The 21,443-nt window shown below is 48.8% G+C and overlaps 1 pseudogene; it reads right to left on the bottom strand.

Annotated features, from left to right (window-relative positions):
• The window catches only part of LOC103348724 (laminin subunit beta-4-like), a 120,618-nt pseudogene that overhangs the window by 57,820 nt on the left and 41,355 nt on the right, over nt 1-21,443 (bottom strand).

Here is a 21,443-nt window from a genome sequence, read left to right as displayed (position 1 = left end):
ACCCCTAGAAATGGGAGAAACCTTTGGTGGCAACATTGTCCCCTCTTATCCACCCAGTGTCATCTTTGTCTTAGCCTTCCTGGCCATTGGGCGAACATGCTACTGCCTAAAGCCAAAACTGGATGGCCAGCCTTTTAACACCGACTGCAGCCTCCCAGAAGCATGAACCCTGCTAGGGGTGTCACTGGCAGGTTCCTAAGAGAGCTCTGTACCTGACCAGTGCCCACTGATGAATACAGTACGGCGGACACTTTTCAGCGCTTTTCTCTACTGAGTTGGAATAACTTAGTCAAGTGCCCCGGGGCCCCTCCCCTTTGACATGCCCACATCACATTGCAGGCCTTGAAAACATCAGGGTTGTGAGCAAGTCTGTTGCCTCTTATGTTCTCTGTTACTTACAGCGACAGCATCGGCCAGGAGGCCCCAAGCTGGAAGTCCCAGATGAGCACCTGTTGCAGTAGCAGCCGGCTGGAGACACGAGGTTCACACAGGTGCTGGCCTCCAAGCGGCTGCAGCTGGGCCCCGCTAAGCCCTGAGGGTGATGCCTGCAAGCTGCAGGGAACAGAGGAAAGGAGAGAGAGGTGGAGGACGGGACTGGACGTAGCAGAGAAGCATCTTGCCCAGCTGGCAGTCCTAGTTCACCTCTCCTCCCTCTGGCTGTGTCTCTCACCTGCAGCCGTCTCTCCTGTTTAATGGCAACAATAAGGAGCCACCTGGCGGGACTGTTGTGCAGATCACAGGCAATAATGCCTGGGAAGGATTCAGAACAGGGTTTGGCGCAAGGTAAGGGCTCAGTCAACGTCATTTAATGAGTCAATGAAAGGTTTAAAGCAAAAAAAATTTTTTTTTGACAGGCAGAGTGGACAGTGAGAGAGACAGACACAGACAGAGAGAAAGGTCTTCCTTTTGCCATTGGTTCACCTTCCAATGGCCGTCGTGGCCGGCGCACCGTGCTGATCCAAAGGCAGGAGCCAGGTGCTTCTCCTGGTCTCCCATGGGGTGCAGGGCCCAAGCACTTGGGCCATCCTCCACTGCACTCCCGGGCCACAGCAGAGAGCTGGCCTGGAAGAGGGGCAACCGGGACAGAATCCGGCGTCTGGACCGGGACTAGAACCCAGTGTGCTGGCACTACTAGGTGGAGGATCAGCCTGTTGAGCCGCAGCGCCGGCCAACAAATTGTTTTCTACAGCTGTTTCTTTGAATGTAATGGCTGGTGTCCTGGCTACTTCCATCTCTGATGCTCTGCCTTGGTCTTAGAGCACACATACATGAGTGTAATTCATGAGACGGTGGGCACCTGACCCCTACGGCCCTGTCCTCAAAGCAGCACCCTTTGCCTGGAGCTCGGAAGACCAGGCTGTCTGTCTAGAGGTGGTTCTCAGCTGGGGACACTTTGTAGATATGTTTTGGAATCACAACAGGGGGTGGGGCTGCCACCGACATTCAAACCTATACAGCACAGGGTAGCACCCCCCCTCCCCCCCAATAATTATCCAGCTCAAAACGTTTGTAACGCTGCAGGTTGAGAAACCCTTGAGAAACCCTCCTCTCTAGTTATGTGAAAAGGGCATGTTACATAATGGTTTTTGACCCTAATACTTAACACTTATTAACTGAGGGTCCGGGGAAGAAAGTAGTTGGTTAGAATTCCTTCCAGCCCTAAAACACTAGGATTCCAAAAGAATAGTTTAGGACCATTTATTGGAGTGATATAGCATTCCAGCAAGGCCACTGGATCCCTCTTTTATCAGAACACTGCCCGCTGTCATCTAATTGCTGGCTGATGGGTATTTCGGGTGTTGTTTGGAGTGGATGCTAAAATAACTGGATTCGCTCCCGTGCCCGTATGGGGCTGTCAGCTGCTGCAGTAGAACCCATTATACAGATCCTCAGGGCCCCTCCCCATGCCCTACCCCCTCAGGCAGCCTGGCAACCTGGCAACCGCCCGCACACAGCAGGGAGCACTGGAGGCCTCCCTTCAGAGGTATTTCGACACAGTCCTGCAGCTGATATTTATCTAGGTCCTGCGCGCTTCAGAAACTCTCCGAGGAATTGATTCGCGAGCTAAGGTCGAGCTTTTGCAATAATGAGAAAATCAGACACAGGTACATGCTGTCCAAGATCCCATTTACATATATCAGAGATACATCTGTGACAACAATGGGCCAAAATGACCCAATTCAATCCTTTGTGTTGCATAGGATGAAAGATGTTAAGATTTTCAATTTATTTAAGAAATCTTTCAATATTTGCATTTTCTGACTTATAGCAAAGAAAAGAAAGTCTTCACCTTTTCCCCATTGTTATTGTCATACTTTTTACTTGCTGATACATTTATTTTAGATTTGAAAGACTTTTTTAAGTAGGCGATTTGTGATAAGTTTACAAATTATGGCTGAAAACAGCGCATCCCACAGGGTTACTGTGGGGCTGATTAATTGCACAGATTTCTCCTTTACACTTTTTCAATCACTTATAAACAGTGGTGTTCTACATCAAATTGTACCGGTCTCTTGGGGAGTCATTGTACAGATTAATGTAGTATAGGCTCCAGGAATCCCTACAGGAAAGACCATCTTGAAACTCAGTTATGGAACCACTTGCTCTATATCCAAATAACACTAAGAGCACACAAAACTAATATTTCACAGATGCATCTTTGTGGATGGCTGGCTTAGGCCATCTGGGGACAAATGCCTCATTCTAAGCTGATTCTCAATGTGTAATTGAATATCCATGTGAGCAAGGCTGTCCAGTTCTATTTTTTTTTTTTAAAGAGAGTAAGTGGTGAGCTAGGACTATTTAAAATATGTATTCATGGCTTTGATGAGACAGCAGAGAAGATGTTGGGAAAGCGCACTGACCGCATCGAGTGTGTAACTTTGAACAACTGGTGTCAAACGCAGAATTGGAAACAGGTTGTAGCTCAGCAGGTCGAGCTAGGACACCGAACCTGGAGGCACAGAGCAATGTGCCCTTGGCCTTTTGGCTTTGTCCCTCCAGAAACCCTTTCCTTCAGCCCTCTCCAGTCTTTTCCTAATTGTCCTTGACACCCTGGCTGCCGGCATCCTTAGCCCTAGGGGACACTCTCAAAGTCTCTGCTCCTCCAACCTCTCCCCTCATTCTCCCTGCCCTCTCTGCCTACCTTGCCTTGTATTTCAGAAAAAAACAGACCCCAGCAAGACACTGGAGCCGCCCCCTCTCACCTCCGAGGCTCCAGCTACACAGGTGTCACCACCTCTCCTCCACTCTCCTTAGGAGGCGGAGGTTCTGTCACGGCAGAGGGGCGCTGCTGCCATCTGCTTGGCTCCCAGGAAACCCTGTGCAGTATAGAGCATCCCCTGCCAGCTCTGCTCTCAGCTGGTGCCTCAACGTGCTTCGGTCTCTCTGTCTGTGAAATCACCTCCTTCCCTTCCTGTGGTCATCCTGCCGCTGCCTCCTGTCTCTGCCTCTTGAGACACTTCTGGAAAATTCCTTCCCTTGCCAACCCTCCTGCCTCCTCTCCCCCTCTCTCTTTGAGCCAATGTAAAGCGCTCCACCCCACCCCCACCCCCGCAGTCCTAAACGTTGGGGTTCCTTGGCGGTCCTCTCTCAGTCCCCCTTTTACTCCACTTCCTAGGTGGCCTTGGCAACCTCATACTACAGGTGACGAGCATCTAAATTGCATCTCCTGTGCACCTGTCGGAGGAGAGGGCGCCAGATCAGACATAATGGCCTATCCCTGAGCGCCGCGAAACCAACACGCCGGAAACCTTTGTTTCCTGCACCTCTTCCGCCAAATTGCTCAGGGCAGTGATCACCTGCCTGCCTTCACTCCTACTTCTTCTCCATCTACCTCCCTACCCAACCCCCATCCCACACACACACACACCAAGCCAATCAATGTCAATGTCACCCCTTAAATAACTCAGGGATGAACTGATGGCTCTTCCTTCCCAGCTCTGTGCCTAATGGGGGCCTCCCAGATTACTAGAGTGGCGGCCAGCCCAAGGGATGTCCCTGCTTCCACTCTTGGCCACCCCAGCCTGTTACACTGGAACTACAGGGAGCAGGCAAACATCGCTTATTCAGACAATGCCCCCAGAAAACTCATCAGTGGCTTCTATGGCCTCAGGATAAAACCTAAACTTCACTTCCTTTCCCTTCCTGTACCCCGCCCCGCTCCCCATTCTCTCAACCCAGGGCTTCTCACATGGGAAGTACCGCCCTCCAGTGGGCATTTCGGGAATCTACAGAGGTAGATTGGGTTGTCAACGGTGATTGGGTGGGGTGTGTCGCTGGTATTTAGTGAGTGGGAATCTGAAATGCTAGACCTCGTCACAAAACACGAAATGATTCCTTGTGCCCTACAGCTTTTTAAAAAATTAGTATAGCTTGAGTGACAGAGAGCGAGCGAGCGAGCGAGCGAGTGCGAGCGCCTGAGCAAGAACTCCTATCTGCTGATTCACTCCCCAAATGCCTGCAACAACTGAGACAGGAACTCCATCTGGCTCCCATGTGGGTGGCCAGTCCTCACGGCTGCCTCCTGGGGTCTGCATCAGCTCCCTGGGGCTGGGAACCGGAGCCAGGAATCCAAGCCAGGTGCTCCAATGTAGGAGGCAGGTGTCTTAACTGCACCTCTACCCCCGGTTTTTTTTTTTTTTTTTTTTTTTTTTTTAGAGTGAGAGGGTGTTTTTATTATTTCTTTCCATTTTCCAGTTGGCAGTTTAGCATCTCAGTGGATCCGTTGGCTGTAAATGCACAGTTTGACTAAAGATGTTAGCTGCAGATACTGCATGTCAGAATGCCAGGCTCCATCCTCCAGGGTATAGAATTGTAGAACTGAGGCCCTTGAAGATGAGGATTCATTTCTTTTTTATTTTATAAATTCATACTTTGCAGGGAACCAAGATGGTGCCTGAGAACAAGGCCCAGGTGACCCCTCCCTGTAGTAAAGTTGATTGTACCCTAGATCAGTAGGACCCAACAGACCCCTACAGAACGGTCCATCCAACGGTGGCAGAATACACTTTTTTGTCAACAGCACGCTGAACATTTTCCAGTACAGATCATACAGTAGGTCCCAAAAGAAATTTAAAAGAATTGAAAACATCTCGAGGGGAGGGTGTTGTGGCGTGGTAGGTTAAGCCACCTCCTGCAATGTAGGCTTCCCATTTGCAAGTCCTGGCTGCTGCGCTTCTGAGCCAACTCCCTACTAATGGTCTGGGAAAGCAGTAGTGCTTGTGACCCTGCACCCTTGTGGGAGACCCAGCTGAAGCTCCTGGCTCCTGGCTCCAGGCTTTGGCCCTGGCTGTTGCAGATGTTTGGGGAGTGAACCAGCACATGGAAGATACCTCCCCCCTTTCTCTTGCTTCCTTTCTCTGTAACTCTGCTTTTCAAATAAATAAATCGTTTTAAAAAAAAAGAATCATATTGAGTACCTTATGACCATCACTGCAATAAAACCAGAAATCATTAATAGGGAAAATTTTGGAAATTACACAGATATATTGAAATTAAACAACTTACTTTTGAACAATCAGTGGATCAAAGAAGAAATCAAAGAGAATATTTAAAAATTTCTTGAAACAAATGAAAATGGAAACACAACATACCAAAACCTACAAGACACAGCAAAAGCACTACTAAGGGGGAAATGAATAGCAATCAATCCATACTAAAATCAATAGCATTGTCATACACTAATAGTAAATTATCTGAAAAAGAAATCAAGAAAGCAATTTCAGTGCCAATAGCTACCAAAAATAATTTAAAAAATACCTGGGAATACATTTAACCAAAGAAATGAAAGTTCTCCACAATGAAACTAAAGCTATAAATCACTGAAGAAAAAAATCAAAAACAAAGAAATAGAAAGACTTCCTGTGTTCATGGGCTGGAAGAATCAATATTGTTAAAATGTATATACCATCCAAATCTATTTATAGATTCAATGTGATCCCTATCGAAACTCCAATACATTTGCACAGACAGCACACTAGTAAAATTTGTATAGAATCACAAAAAACTCCAATTAGCCAAAGGGAACCTGAGCAAAAAGAACAAAGCAGGAAGCACATACCACCTACCTTGAAAATATATTACAAAGCTACAGTAACTAAAACAGCATGTTCTTGGCATAAAAACAGATCCATAGGCCAATGGAAAAGAATAGGGACCCTAGAAGAAAAACCTCACGGGTACCACTAACTGATTTTTGATGAAGAAGCCAAGAACCTGCAGTGGAAAAAGATGGACTTTATAATAATGGTTCTGGGAAAATTGGATATCCGCATGAACAAGACTGAAACTTGACCCCTATGTCTCACCACTCAAAACAATCAACTGAGACACCGGGCACTGTGGTGCAGTGGGTCAGGCTGCCACTTGTGATGCTGGTAACTCATGCTAGTGCCAGTCCAAGTCCCGGCTGCTGCACTTCCTTCCCAGCTCCCTGCAACGTGCCTGGGAAGGCAGAGGAGAATGGCCCCAGCACTTGAGCTCCTGCTACCCATGTGGGAGACCGGGATGAAGTTCCAGGCTCCTGGCTTTGGCTTGACCCAGTCTCGGCCATTGTGGCCATTTGGGGGAGTAGATTGATAGATCTCTCTCCCCAACTCAGAATTTGAAATAAATAAAAATTTTTGGAAAAATGTATTAAAGACCTAAAAATGAGATCTGAATCTTTGAAATCATTAGAAGAAAACTCAGGAAAAACACTTCAGGACATTAGAATGGGCCAGGATTTTCTAGATCAGACTCCCAGAGAAAATACAACACAATCAAGTAAAAGCAAAAGTAGACAATTTGGATTTCATCAAACCAAAGAGCTTTTGTGCAACAAAGAAAACAATCAGCAGAGTGTAGGGACAACCTAGAGAATGGGAGAAAATGTTTGCAATCTATACATCTGACAAGAGGTTAATATCCAGAATATATTAGGAACTCAATAGCAAAAAAATGCAAATTATCCAACTAAAATGGACATTAGATCAAAACAGACATATCTCAAATGGCTAACGGCTATATGACAAAATGCCTAGCATCATTAATTATCAGGGACATACAAATAAAAACCACAACGAGATATTACCTCCCTCCAGTAGGTTGGCCATTATCAAAAGGACAAAAGATAACAAGTGATAGTGAGGATACAGAGCAAAGGAAACCCTTGCACGTTTTTGGTAGAAATGTACATGAGTACAGCTATTGGGGAAAACAGTATGGAGGTTCCCCAAAAAGCTAAAAATAGCTCTTACCATCTGACCCAGCAGTCCATTACTGGGTAAACACTCAAGGACATGAGAGATCCACCGGTTGAGTAGACATCGGCATTCCCATGTTTATCCCAGCGTTATTCACAGTAGCCAAGAACTGGCAACAACAACCCAAACTTCGTTGCAGGATGGTAAAGAAGGTTGGACCATCTATATAATCAAAAGGGGAGGTTGGGTCAGATGGGGCTGAGAACCACTGAGCGAGTCACGTGGAGCATTCTGGGTAAGCACCCTGCCCAGTTCCCAGTACCGCTTGCCCCATTTGGAACTGTTGTAGCCTGCTTGTCTGTATCTCCTCTGGAGAGAGAAATCCAGGAAGCTGCATGATTGGCTCCTACTTTTTTTTTTTTTTTTTTAAACCACTGTGTCTCATTTGTAGTCAATGCTTCCTAAAGATGTGTTTGATAAAGTATATTGACATTTCCACTCTGGTGTCTTTAAGTTGATAGTGGAAGACTGTATTCACCAAACACACACCAAGTGAAGCGAAAGATACAGCAGCAAACTAGAGGGGTCAGAACCAGGCACCAGGACCGCCAACCAGGACTTCCTGACAGCTAGTGGTGGGCAGAGGTGGGCACTCCCGGAATCCTGTGGACGGACCAGGTGATGACAAGAGACCCTGACAGCGCCAGGATTTTGCAAAGCTGTGACTCACTTCTGGAAACTTCTGTTTATCAAGCATAGTGCATTCCATGGTTTGAGAAGAAGAATGGCAGCTTTATATTTGAACATGACTAATGCACTTTTGACTCCAAACACAGTTTTATGGACGCGCCTATCATGTAATCTGGGAGACTGAAAACAAATTGCTGTGGGTCTCATTGCATTTGCCAAGCAAGAGGCATCCACGCAGCCAGAGCAGTGGGGGCTGAACAAGGGTTTTTATTTGGTCTTCCTGGTTGTGTGAGGATACCCTGGTCTCAGGTGCGATGAGGATCTGGTTGCAGAGAAGAATGGACGTCCAAGGGGCCACAACCCTTGCAGCCACGCAGCCGGCCAGAGCAGGAGAATTGATGGTGTGGCATTAACCATGTGAGTCTGAAATGATGAAATGTGCAAGGACACCCTGGCTCAGGGGCCTCACTGGAGGTGGCTGGCCTGGATCGGCTTTGGCAGGCTGAGGTACCCAGCCATGCTCCAGCTGCTGTGGCCTTGGCCTTGAAAGGCTCACAGTTGTCCCTTTCTCTGGAAAAGTGCGCCCAGCCACCACCCTGTTGGGGAATTTATGTCCTTCCCAGGGCGTGGGGTTGCTGGTGTTGGTGGTGAGCCCGTAGTCAATGACTTGGGCACATGCAAGGCCACCCCTTCTGCCTCCAAGTGCATTCAACTCTGTGGCACAACTCACGCTCCAGAGATCCCTGGAGCATCAGATGGCAGCCAGGCTTCATGGACACCACAGCCTTGTTTGTTCTTTCCCCCCATCCTCTCCCATTCCCCTCGCTCCCCTTCTCCTGGGAAGCTGCCCTCCGTGAGTCATGTGCCCTGAAGCCCCTGGATCAGCTCCCTCCGCTAGGGACTCTGACCTAATGCAGGCATCTTGGGCCCTGATGGTTTTCTAAGACATGGTGGCTCTCTTCATTTTTATTCAGGGTTTTCAAAGTTGTAGGTAAGAAAATCCTGGCTTGAAAACTGACCAAGTGAGTACGTGTAAAGTCAATTTCAAATTATCCTTTTTGTGTTGCACAGATTCTATTTCCGCGCCTGGCCTCTGCATCAGACCTGTGGAGGTCTGGCCCACGGCACTTAGTGAACTGGTGATGAGCTGGGAGTTTGGATGGACGCACACAATACAGCATCAAGTGATCATCGCTGGAATTTATGAAACTTAGAAATACTTAGGAGGTGGATTTAAAATGAGGAGTATCTTAGCTCTTGTAAATTTGTGTTTCGTGATTTTTTTTTTTTTTTTGAGAGGCAGACCTAGAGAGAGAGAGGTCTTCCATCTACGTTCATTCCCCCAAATGGCTGCAACATCTGGAGCTGGGCTGTTTCGAAGCCAAGAGGCAGGAGTTTCTTTCAGGTCTCCCACATGGGTGCAGAGCCCAAGCACTTGGGCCATCTTCTACTGCTTTCCCAGGCCATAGCAGAGTGCTGAATTGGAAGTGGTGCTGCCAGGACTCGAACTGGTGCCCATTGGGATGCTTGCACCGCAGGCAGAGGCTTGGCTCACTATGACATAGCGCTGACTGCCCCCCTCCCCCGCCGTGATTATTCTTATAATCATAACATTCCTTAATGCCCTGGAGTCTGTTCGTTTCTTCCTTTCTTGTTTTTTACTCTGGGTTCCCAACTTTAGCCTTTTCCTCATGAATTAAGCCTGCTGGATTGGACTTTCTTCCTTCTGTAACTGATGTGCTGGGTCATAAGCTCAGCCCTGTTGAAGCTCCTTAGAGGAGAAGATGGACTGAATGGATATGGGAATCATGACAGTTCAAATTCTCCTCAAGAGTCCGCTTCCTCTTTCTACCTCACTTCTACCATAATATGGTAGAACCTCAGCACAGGTGCAGGTTAAAGTGGAATACAGATGGAACACAGAACACACAGTTAAAACTGAATTTCAGGGGCTGGTGCTGTGGTGTAGCAGGTAAAGCCACCACCTGCAGTGTTGGTATCCCATATGGGTGCCGGTTCGAGTCCTGGCTGCTCCGTTGCAGCCATGTGGGGAGTGAACTGGCAGATGGAAGACCTTTCTCTCTGTCTCTGCTTCTAACTCTGCCTCTTGAATAAATAAATAAATAAATCTTTTATATATATATATATATATATGTAAAATATTTCAAGCCACTACTGGGCCCTTGCTGTTGTATGAGCCATGATGGCTAGTAAGAGACTGGTTTAATTAAACAAGTGTATTTATATTTTCTTTTTTTCTTTTTTTTTTTTTTGACAAGCAGAGTTAGTGAGAGAGAGAAAGACTGAGACAAAGGTCTTCCTTCTGTTGGTTCACCTCCCCAAATGGTCGCTACGGTCGGCACACTGCCAATCCTAAGCCAGGAGCCAGGTGCTTCTCCTGGTCTCCCATGGGGTGCAGGGCCCAAGCACTTGGGCCATCCTCCACTGCACTCCCGGGCCAGGGCAGAGAGCTGGACTGGAAGAGGAGCAACCAGGACAGAATCCGGCACCCCAGCTGGGACTAGAACCCGGGGTGCCGGCACCGCAGGCGGAGGATTAGCCTGGTGAGTTGTGGCTCTGGCCGTGTATTTATATTTTCAAGAAAGATTTCACCAGAGTCTTAACGTGAAGTTGTCATGGTGCTCGGTGGAGAAGGACGCACCTTCGAAGCTCTGGGCACTTACAGAATCAGCCAGGAGGTGTGAAGGAGCGTGGGACTCTCCTCCCAAAGGCCGAGAAAAATGCGGACATCCACGGAATATCGTAGGTCTGCGTCTAAACAGATGGGCATGGGAAGCAGCACGATTCTGTATTAACAGAAGTAAAGCAAACACGTGAGTGACGGAGGAGCCAAGTACACGCCCTGGGTGGTCATGGTGTTCGGTAATGCTCCCCTTGTGCTGTGCTGATGCTAGGTCTAGGAGGAGCAGGGCAGCGCTATTGGCCATGGGTTGTCGTGACAGCTCTGGGCAGGGGACTGCGTGGGGGCAGATGCTCACGCTATCTGTCCAGCTGTCTCACGTTGGCACAAACCTCCGATGCGGCCAAATGGGTGGCCTCCAAATGAGTAGCCTTTTGCTTTGTAGACTCTCAGCTTCTGACAGCACTCATGCTGAACACTTTCCTCTTATTCTTGTAACGTTTCACAGTCTCACATTTTAAAGCCGTCTGGGGGATGGAGGAACGCTCAGCACTTAGGGTTGGGTCATCTGGACTTGGAGTGGTGGTTCTGCTATACTAGCATAGATGGGTGGGTGGGTTGTTTAAGAACTCCCTTCTTCTATTTCCTCCCCATCTCAGAAGGCAAAATCCACCTCGCCGAGTTGTTAAGAAGATTCAAGAGCAAGAGCCTGGCAAACAGTATGTGCGCGGTCAATGGTATGGTCTCCTTCAATACCCTTCGTCTCCACTGGGTTTCCAGGTACAAATTATTGACCTATGAATGCACAGCTTTCTAAGAATGCATTCAGCCCTTAAGGCGAGATCCCAAGCATACCTGGCAGCAGCTGGCAAGGCAAAAGCCCGAATCTTTGGCCCCATGGAGTCTCCCATGTGCAGCACTCACTCCCACCATCTGCATGGCCCAGGCAGCGGCAGGCACACAGGCATGACAGTGAAGCGTGTCACCAGAACTGTTTTGCATGCACACATGTAGCCTACTGGGTAGCACATAGAATTGAATTCCCAACTCATAGCATCCTTGGAGTTGAAAGAAGTCCTAGAGGTTCACAGTCACTCTGACTCTCTGGAGTCTGGTTTGTGAGCCAAGCAGGAAGAACACTCTCTCTGGCTGAAGCCACAGCTGATAGGCCTGAAAAACTCCCTACTCTTCCGGTAGGCCCAGTCCTCAATCCCCAACTCCCAAGTTGTGGATTCATTCAGCATGTCCCTGGATCATAGAACCAAGAATAATAATTTGGGAGTTGGCGTTGTAGGACAGCTGGTTAAGTTGTTGCCTGCAACACCGGTATCCCTTATGGGTAATGGTTCAAGTCCCGGCTGTTCCACTTCCTCTCCAGCTCCCTGCTGATGGCCTGGGAAAGTAGCAAAAGACGGCCCAAGTCCTTGGACCCCTAGACCCACGTGGGAGACCCAGAAGAAGCTCCTGGCCTCTGCCTTCAGCCTGATCCCGTTCCAGCTGTTTCAGTCATTTGCAAATGGAAGATCTCTAGTTTTGTGTGTGTGTTTCTCTCTCTGTAACTCTTTCACATAAATAAATAAATCTTTAAAAGAGACTAATAATTTGGACTTCCTCACATAAGGATAAACACACACACACACACACACTTGCATATATAGGGTAGGGCCATGGAGTGTGAGATACGGGGCAGGAAGGAGGGAGGCAGGAAGGGAGGAGGGGAAAGAGGGGAGAGGGAGGGAGGGAGCAAGTTAAGAAAGAGAGAGAGAGATACTTATTAGCCATCCTTTGGAAATCTTACAATCTAGAAAAGCTTTTTGAAGCTGCTAGGAATATATTATCTGTATGAAAAAATTAATACACATTTTTCTTTTTAATGGTTTCCTCATTACACTCACCAGGTCAAAGTTCAGTGAAGTCTCATGGTTTTGTTCCTGAAGTGAGCAATAGAGAATTAGGCTAATGGAGGAGTTCTCAAAGCAGAGCTGCAGCTGTGGTCATGTGACGAGCAGTGAGCCCCTGCAGAACGGGGCCTTGGAAGCCACTCGCCGCCTTCTGCAGAGGAAACATTTTCCAAGGCAGAGGGTCAGTGCGTTTCAGATGACCAAACACAGGGCTAGGCACTATTGCTCTAGATCAAGTATTGTTCTGGTTTGTTCTATCTGTCTTAGGTGCTTCTCAAAAGATGGGAAGGGGAGCCTGCTCTTGCCTTTCTCTCACTGCAGGGTACAATCCAAATGCAAACACACGCCTCTGCTCTCTCCCCTGGGTCTGAGTGTCTGCAGCGCTGGCTTATTAAATTTTCACAAAAAAATCTTGGGATTTATGTTATTTTAGTTGTTTATTGTTTTTACACATCCAGTCACTCTGCATAAACCTGCAGTTATATGCATGCAAATAAATAATTAGAATGTTTTCCATGGAGAAAAGCATGTGTGCCCATGGCTTACTGTGTTGCTTCGGTGCCTTTAAGAAAAGCTTTGGTTTCTAACACTCTCCAGATGTTCTACGTTTTGCAAATTGTTTTATGATGAACCTATTCTAGCAAGCATGAAATGGAAACGTTTAGTTGGAGAATGGATTTTGTCAGCCTTTTCCCATCAAAAAGCTGGTTACTGGATACCTGAGGGTCACAGCGAATGGCAATGGTGAAGTCCACGGGAAAGGGGATATTGCTGACTGCAAGCCTCAGGCCGGCCCTAGGGAGAACCCTGGCAAATCCAGGCCCAGTTCATGCAGCGGGGTTCCCAGGAACCAGCTTGCGGGAGACTATGTGAACAGGAGGCACCCATGAGGAAGGTAAATAGCTTTGCCTACAGTCAAAGGCCTAGAGGGTTCAGAAAAAAGAGAGTATTTCCTGGCATATATATGATCCATCTGGGTCACGGATAAGTTGTTCCAACGAGGGTACCACCCAGACTCCAGCCGAGAATGTGCTGAATCTGCAGTCTGGGGACATATGTTACTGTACAGCACAGCGGATTTGAAAGCAGTGTTGCTAAAAGCCACTTCCACTTTAATTACTCTGTATGCTAATGAGCTGAGCAAATTCCACACTGATGACCTTGGACTTCCTCAGATAGAACCACAGCGTTCTGGGCAAAAAATGGAGGGGAAAGAATATTCCCATGCTTACTTTACAGATCTGCCTAATTGTACACGACAACGAGAAAACCCACATGGATTTATTTTCTAGATGTTTCTTCCATGCGAACATGAGCAATGCGCCTCTTCTATCTGTGTGGTGGCGTAGAAGTACAGAACTCCTAACACACTTGGTGATTAGAATCTCTGATGGCCCCATCCACTGGCTGTCAGCCTGAGGACATCTGGGCCCTTGGGTCACCCCTCCTTAATTACTTTTGCATCTGCCTGCCTCCACTCAAATCCTGCCCTTACTTTTTGCCTGTGTTGCCGCAATAGGCTCTTGGTTATTTTCTTCTCTCTGTCCGTGGTCCAATACATATCTCACACCCCTGCCAACCAAGCATTTCAAACCCTTTCTCACTGCCAATGGAATAATACCCAAATTGCTTAACTAAGAATTTAAGACACTCTACGATCTACCCCAAACTGCCCTCCATTTGAGAAATATTTGTTTAGTACCATTAACTGTCAGCCTCTGAATTGGGATTGCAAACAGGAACAGGACAGAGGCCTTGCCACGAGGGAGTTGAGAATCTTGCACTGGAGACAGGAATGTTATATAAGAAACTGTGCAGGGGCCGGCACTGTGGCGTAGTGGGTAAAGCCGCCACCTGTAGTACCGGCATTCCATATGGATGCCAGTTTGAGTCCCGGCTGCTCCACTTCTGATCCAGCTCTCTGCTATGGCCTGGGAAAGCAGTGGAGGATGGCCCAAGTTCTTGGGCCCCTGCACCCACATGGGAGACCCGGAAGAAGCTCCTGGTTCCTGGCTTTGGATTGGAGCAGCTCTGGCCGTTGTGGCCATCTGGGTAGTGCACCAGTGGATGGAAGATCGATCTCTCTCTCTCTCTCTCTCTCTCTCTGCCTCTCTTTCTCTCTCTGTATAACTCTGACTTTCAAATAAATAAATAAATCTTTTTTTTTTTTTGACAGGCAGAGTGGACAGTGAGAGAGAGAGACAGAGAGAGAAAGGTCTTCCTTTTGCCGTTGGTTCACCCTCCAATGGCCGCCATGGCCTGTGTGCTGAGGCCAGCGTACTGCACTGATCCGAAGCCAGGAGCCAGGTGCTTCTCCTGGTCTCCCATGGGGTGCAGGGCTCAAGCACTTGGGCCATCCTCCACTGCACTCCCTGGCCACAGCAGAGAGCTGGCCTGGAAGAGGGGCACCCGGGACAGAATCCGGCGCCCCGACTGGGACTAGAACCCGGTGTGCCGGCGCTGCAAGGCAGAGGATTAGCCTATTGAGCCATGGCACTGGCCAATAAATAAATCTTAAAAAAAAAAAAAAGAATGGATCCAAGATACCAAGATACGACACTGGAAAACCCACCAGCGAGCTATGCTCTTGGGAGGGGGTGCTAGAGGATTTTCCAATTTACCAAAATAGTAAAGGAATAAGCTGGTGAGGGAAGTGCCAGAGTCATTGAGAAGCCGAGTACTGGTTCTCCTCTGTAGACTGCTGAGACATGCTAGTACAAAGCTGAGCTCCTGATGGCAGGCAGTTAGCCTAGCGGTTAAGACACGCACATCCCACATCAGGGTTCCTGGATTTGATCCTGGATCCAGCTGCTGACTCCAGCTTCCTGCTAATGCAGCTCCTGGGAGGCAGCAGTAATCTAGTGATGGCTCAAGCGATCGGGATCCTGTTCCCAATGTGGGAGTCCTGTGTTGAGTTCTTGGGTGTCCTAGCTTCGGCCTGGCCCAAACTTGGCCATTTCTAGACCTAAGCCACTTCTCAGATTCAGAACCCATTGCTGGAATGAGAGGCCAGGTCCCTGTGAGGAAGGACTCTTCAGTGCCACAGCAAGGGATTTTCTTTCTTGTTCCCCAAAGAGAGCTGCAGTTATTTACTTGAGTTACTATCTACTGGGGTAAGGGAAATACCCACATGTTTCAAGAACCAGTGAGTACAGGATCAGAGTTGATCCCAAGCCAGATACTCAAAGTGCTACCATGGTCCCTGTGATAGAACGACGGAAGATGGGGGTCAGGTAAGAAATGGAGGGCTGGTCTGTGTCTCATTCACAGAAAATTCACTGAGTCCACAGAACCACTCATTAGCATTTTCCTCCCATTTCTGAAGACATAGCTGGAGGAGCTGCTTTGCTGCTGGCATTGGTTCTTTGACCTGTAGATTAAGAACTCTTATAGTAGGAAAAGTCAACTGCAGGCCTCTGAAATCAGCCCAATGTTACAAATCAGGGACATCCACCAAGTGCCACTCTCAAGACTTAGAGACTTAAAGGGGTGATCATTCCCATTATAACCTCATCTAACCTCATCCGATTCACTGGCTTGCTAGTTGACAAAATCGTGTAAATTAACAGGAGATGGAAGTGAATTATTACAAATTTAACCACTCTGTAAACCAATTTGCAGCTGTTGTGGCGGATGGAGCATCTTTTTTTTTTTTTTTAAAGATTTATTTATTTATTTGAAAGTCAGAGTTACACAGAGAGAGAAGGAGAGGCAGAGAGAGAGAGGTCTTCCATCTGCTGGTTCACTCTCCAATTGGCTGCAATGGCTGGAGCTGGGCTGATCCAAAGCCAGGAGCCAGGAGCTTCCTCTGAGTCTCCCACATGGGTGCAGGGGCCTAAGGACTTGGGCTGTCTTCTGCTTTCCTAGGCCATAGCAGAGCGCTGGATTGGAAGTGGAGCAGCAGGGACTCGAACCTGCACCCATCCATATGGGATGGCAGCACCTGCTAAGCCACAGCACGCCCCCATGCCCCCCCCTCCCCCCGCCCGCCCAGGATGGAGGATCTTTACTAGAGCAGAAGAATACAGCCTGTGGGACACACTGTGCAGCTACTGATATGCAAAGCATGTTCTTTTCCATATCCCCAAGGAAGGGGCATGAGCTGCAGAGTGTTTTCACTGGCTTGAGCAATGGTGTGTGTTTACAGCCCTGCACCAAAGGATCTGGACTGCCTACATATTCCACAAAGTGGCACACTGACCCCTGTATTGAGGCAGAGTCAAGTGTGTCCCTTGACCCACAGCGATATCACGTGGTCTCTGCACAGTGAGAGGGAGCCATGCTGTGACCTTGACAAACACCACTCTCTGAGGACTGTTTGATTCATCACGGTGGAAAACATAACATTTCCTTCATCCAAGGGGTCTAGTTTATAGAAAAAGAACTGTAGTGGGTGTCATGTGACTTTGAGGCCCATCAGCCCTACACAGACCCCCCAAAACTGCTGATCTGGGGTGTCAGTGGAGTGGGCTCCCCTAATGAAGCAGCTGAAACATTAGCTTCACCAGCTTGGAGAGGAACCCTGACGCAGTGTGTGAAGCAGGAGGGTTAGCCATGCTCAGTCACCATTCCCAGTGACCATGGACTTTGGGCTGCTTTTCCTGACAACTTTAGGTGCTGTGGGTCTAAAGGTCTTGATCCTTGGGTGGGAACAAAAGGTTCCACTGACCAGAAACCTAAAGCCACTGCAGTCATTTTGGGCTCGCCACACCAGTAGACCAGCATTCATGGAGATCTGGGGGAGTGAGGCATGAGCTGGGAGATTTGCCTACAATTTCTGTCTCACAAAGCTCTGTGCTGTAACTCCACCACCTTGCATGCCCCATCCTGCACAGGTACTTTCCCATGATGCAGTGCATTGCATCCAGAGCTGGGAAAGATGAGCTGTCATGATGAACACGTGTAACCTGAACTACCTGTGGATACTCCATGAAGCTCCCAGAAAACCTCTCACACACTAAACCCCACCCAAACTCCACTTAGTTTGTACATTCAATTAGGGTCCACCCTCTGCCCCAGAAGTGGGACAGCTGGATGTGGAGGGCCCTCTAAGTGGCTCTTTTCATGCTTTCTCTCCTCTTGGGCACATCTCTGGCCCTCTCACGGGGAGCTTCTCTCCTCACGGGGCTACCTGCATTCAAGCTCGAATGTATTCTCACGCTCTCACTTTAAATAAATCCTGATCTCATTTTTGCTCATTATTTGTGCCTCTGCTTTGAAATCTTGTCTCAAGCAAGGGCAAGAACTTGGAATAAAGAATTGGGAAACATATTCCCCTAACAGCAGGAAGGAATTATCATAACTGGTAGGGCTGGTGCTATGTAATGGGAACATGAATATGGATGAATGAATAGGACTATGAGGAATATGGATGCCCGAGGAGGTGATCCAGTGGAACGCCCTGGGTACTCCCTAACGTGTGACCTGATGGGCAACCAGGGGCTCAGACCCCTGCGAGATGAGGGTGTGAGTCACCTCACCCCGCAGTGCTAGTTTCTACCTAGAAAGGGTAGAGAGAAGGGCAGAGGACAGCATCTGTTAGAGCCTGGGGACCAACTGTAGCAGCTGGAGGCTGTAGTTTGTCTCCCACTAATTTTCTCTTGTAAATTTCCCCAGGAGGTGTGACACATTAGAATCCTGGAGGGGGCCAGCGCTATGGCGCAGTGGGTAAAGCCACTGCCTGCAGTGCCGGCATCCTATATGGGCACTGGTTCAAGTCCTGGCTGCTCCACTTCTGATCCAATCCAGCTCTCTGCTATGGCCTGGGAACGCAGTGCAAGATGGCCCAAGTCCTTGGGCTCTTGTACCTGAGTGGGAGACCTGGAAGAAGCTCCTGGCTCCAGGCTTCAGATCGGTGGCCATTGCAGCTGGTTGGGGAGTGAACCAGCGGGTGGGAGACATCTCTCTCTGCCTCTCTTTCTTCTCTTCTGTGTAATTCTGATTTTCAAATAAATAAATAAAAATTTTTTAAGAAAAGAAAACTGGAGAAGCCAGACCTACATTAAGTGAACTCAGTGTAAGAAGCAAATGGGCAGGGTTAGCTCTGGGCATGAATTCGCATCACTGCCCAGGGCCCCAAGCTCAGAAAGACTCCATGTTTGGTTTAGTACTGTGTTAAACTAATTAATAATTTTAACTTTGAATTCATTTGGTCAGTGAGGTCTCTTGGGACAATGGAACACGCACGGGGCAGCAGAGAGGCAAACAAGATATGCCTGCGAATAACCCTTGCTGCCACATTTGCATGCAGCACACAGGATGTCCCACGGGCACAGAGTTCTGATGCACTTTCTGTGCTTGGATATTCATTCAGTGAGCTTCAGGGTGAGCGCAGGCCAAGCCTGTGCCGCTGAAGACGGAGTAAGCAGGGCTGCTGTCAGCACCAGGAAGCTGAGCTTCTGTATGAACCAGAGCTTGCTTTGAACACAGAAAGAAGGCAAAAGTTTGTAAGAAACAGAAGCAACCAAAGAGCCTATCACAGCCTTTCCTATTCACGATACTTCCTTGTGTGAGCCAGTTCTGTCCACGGAAAATGATGGGGAGGAGGAAAGAGAAAAGACGGGGCAGCTCATCGGCTCACTTCCTTTCAGGCCTCCCCAGCTCGCCAGCGCGCTGACGGCAGAGACCGCGTTTTAGAGGTGAAAGGGAAACGGCTGAGTTCCCTTTGTGCCACACCCCCACTGTTTGGGAAGAACGGCTGACCCACGTGGGTATGGCCACCAACTGACAATGCAGATAGGAATTCAATTTTGTAATCGCAGTCATCCCACACGTGAAATTACTTGTTTGTGGTTAAATTGGCATTGCATGGTGCAAAACCAGACGGTAAAAGCATCCTCATAATGTACACGTTAAATATCTCCTGACTCAGAATGGCATTGAACAGCAAAAAAATATATAAATAAAATGAGAAAAAAAATCACACTATAGCAAGCTGAGAGAAACACCATGGAAGGAGGCAGAAAGCTTTATATTTCTGTACTTTCAAGGGGCTTTCCCCCTAATCCTGCATTGTTATTTTGTTCTAGTCCTGGCAGGTGCGTATGAGCATGCAGGCAGGAAGACTCAGGGGGTGCTGGCAGCATGCTGCCAGGCCGTCTCCCCGGGGCTGGTCAGTCCACCTGGCAGCCCCTGTGAGTGTCGGCAGCTATGGCTCCCCACTGCCCTGTTCTCCTGACGATTGCCCTTGGCCGACAGGAGCCACCTCATCTGAGAGGTTACCCGCATTGCTGTGACCTCGCAGCACACAACCAACCCCTCACTAACTGGGAATACAGCAGGCTGGGCCTTGTGCCTTCATAGGGGCAGGGGGCATTGCTTGAGTGGTACATTTTGGTGCTTCCCTGGGGGATTGGGCCCAAGCAAGACTTTCCCCCAGACCCCATCCTTGCCTCAGTTTCCCCCCTTCCATAGCCTTCTTCAATCAAACACAGACCCCTGAATCCCTGCTGGGATCTCTGCTTCCAGAGCGCTCAACCTAAGACAGGGACTTCACACACACTCACACACACTCACACACACACACACACCCGTCTATAAAGCTGAACCATCATTTAACACACAAGAATGATTCTACTAAGTCTTTTTCAGTTGTACCCAACCGACTCCATGGCCCACCCATACAGAGTCAGGACCTGCAGCTCCAAATTACCCACGTGGGGGACCTGGAGCAGGGAATGTCAGAGAAAGAGAGATCTCAGGCGGGTCTTAAGGGGTGGCGTAGGCAGTCACGCAGGCACGAATGAGGAGAGGGCGCCGCTGGCCGCCTACACCGGAATCCCACCGCGTTCTCTTGGCCAGCTCCAGATTCCCTGACAGAGCTTCTCCAGGGCAGGCCCTGGAATCTGCATTGCAAACCAACTCCCTGGGTAGTACTCCTGCCCCGTACCATGTGAGGGTCACAGATCTGTGCCCCCCTGGGAGAAGGGGGCAGCGGTGACTCAGCCCTGCTCGTGTGTCTGGGCTGGATTCAGACCAAGGCTCCCCCGGGAAGTGGCGGGGAAACAGAACAAGCAGCAGGAGAACCAGCCGGGTAATAATTGGTGCGCTTGAACCCAACAGAGGGCACGCTACTCCGACCCTCTCAGCGGCAGGTCATCCTTCTTGCTCTGCAGCCCACAGCCTGCCAGAGGCCACTCTTTCTGGATACTAAAGCCCCCTGCTGCACAGTAATTGTAGGAGTGCACAGCTCATTCTCCCCACAACAATCTGAACCAGGCTCCCTGGCAATGCCTTTGTTTTCCTTCGTTCAGCCATTTCATTCACTCAAGAAGTTCTCTTAGCTACTAAGAACTACGCCAGGCGCTGGGCTTGTGAGCAAGACAGCCCAGGCCTGCGTCCATTTGTTTCTCCAACCCACCCAACTGCGTGTACACACCTAGGGATGCATGCAGTAAATGAATGGAAGAGCAAGCAGGCCCACGGTGGAGTGACTTTGAGTGAGGGATGGTTGGATGGTTGGCTACCAGGTCTTCAGAGTCCCCTCCAGGCGGCAGGAGCCAACAGGGACAAACCCCGAGCCGGGGATGTCATCCTGGCACTCATACAAGCACAGGGCAAGCACAGCCTTGCGGGTAAGTCTACCCTGGCCACAGCACCATCCTGAGGGACATGGGCATGTCTGGTCTGCAGCTGGGAGGCCAGCCCTTTCCTCAGCATTGCCTCTATTAACCAAACTGATGAGAAATTGTGAATCTACAAAGCCCGACTCGTCAATGTGCCACAATCCAGTGTTCTAGAACCTTCTACCTGGAAGCAAAATAAAGCTATGGTGTTGAGCTTGGTTCCTCTTTCCCTCTACTTCTAGCCTGGAGGATTAGCAAAGCTTATGTTGACTGGGCATTTGCACAGCCCTAAGCGCTGAACCATCTCCTTCCTCAGGGGCATTCGGCAGTGGTAGTTTAGTGATGGTTGCTTTACCTCTGGTGCCCAGCAGCACGGATGCTTTGCTTCTGATTTCTCCCAAGGACTATGTTTCCTTTGTCAAAGGAGAAGTCACCTCCTCATTGCTGGAATGACTCAGTTGCA

This window comes from Oryctolagus cuniculus, chromosome 3 (assembly GCF_051225735.1).
Source record: "Oryctolagus cuniculus isolate XC-2025 breed Fujian yellow rabbit chromosome 3, ASM5122573v1, whole genome shotgun sequence".
Classification (NCBI taxonomy): domain Eukaryota; kingdom Metazoa; phylum Chordata; class Mammalia; order Lagomorpha; family Leporidae; genus Oryctolagus; species Oryctolagus cuniculus.
Note: the sequence above shows the minus strand (reverse complement) of the source record. Positions and strands in the feature narration are given on the sequence as shown.